This window comes from Octopus bimaculoides, unplaced genomic scaffold (assembly GCF_001194135.2).
Source record: "Octopus bimaculoides isolate UCB-OBI-ISO-001 unplaced genomic scaffold, ASM119413v2 Scaffold_279882, whole genome shotgun sequence".
Taxonomy (NCBI): domain Eukaryota; kingdom Metazoa; phylum Mollusca; class Cephalopoda; order Octopoda; family Octopodidae; genus Octopus; species Octopus bimaculoides.
The window spans coordinates 1-624 of record NW_026382976.1 but is presented as its reverse complement, the minus strand read 5'-3'; the positions used below and the strand labels follow the sequence as shown (position 1 = coordinate 624).

Genomic DNA, 624 nt, shown 5'->3' with positions numbered 1-624 from the left:
TCACTAAAACTTCATCAGGTAATAAAGTCTTTAGATATATCTCTTAACTATTTTCTTCATGTATTTCTATGCCTACTTTTGTATATATACATATATATATCGATTTTTGTAGGATACAAGCTGGCCTTCAACTACCTTAAAGCCAAACGATATACCGAAGCCATTGATATTTGTAATTTGGTAAGTATTCAGTTTCAAAAACTATTTGTGTTTAATTAGAATTAATTTTTAAGTTAACATGTTATGTAACCATTTTGTCTTCTTTGTTTTTTGTGCTGTTGTAAGTTCTGTTCTAACACATGATTTTATTTGATTTGATTTTCCTTTTAGGTACTAGCTTCTCATCCAAATTATCCAAAAATACAGAAAGAAATCCTTACTAAAGCAAGATCTAACTGGCGGATTTAGAAACTTAGCTATCATCTTTGTAAAATTATCTAGTCTGGAAATGTTCATTTCTTCTTAAAAAGTGTTTGTCAATAAATCTAGTGTAACATATTTTATACACAATCTGGTCAGTTTTTCTCAGCTACCTTTTAATCTTATCTCAGTTGCTAATTTGTAAGTCATTAGTCTATGAGGAACTTATTGTATAAATAATTTTCATATAAATCAATATACCAT

The 624-nt window shown here is 27.6% G+C and overlaps 1 long non-coding RNA gene across 1 annotated transcript; it reads left to right on the top strand.

Moving 5' to 3' along the window:
• Nucleotides 1-18: 18 nt before the first annotated feature.
• Nucleotides 19-518, top strand: LOC106883249 (uncharacterized). The gene is made up of 2 exons (XR_001411103.2): nucleotides 19-180; nucleotides 331-518. It is a non-coding gene; the product is annotated as an uncharacterized LOC106883249 (long non-coding RNA).
• Nucleotides 519-624: the final 106 nt, after the last annotated feature.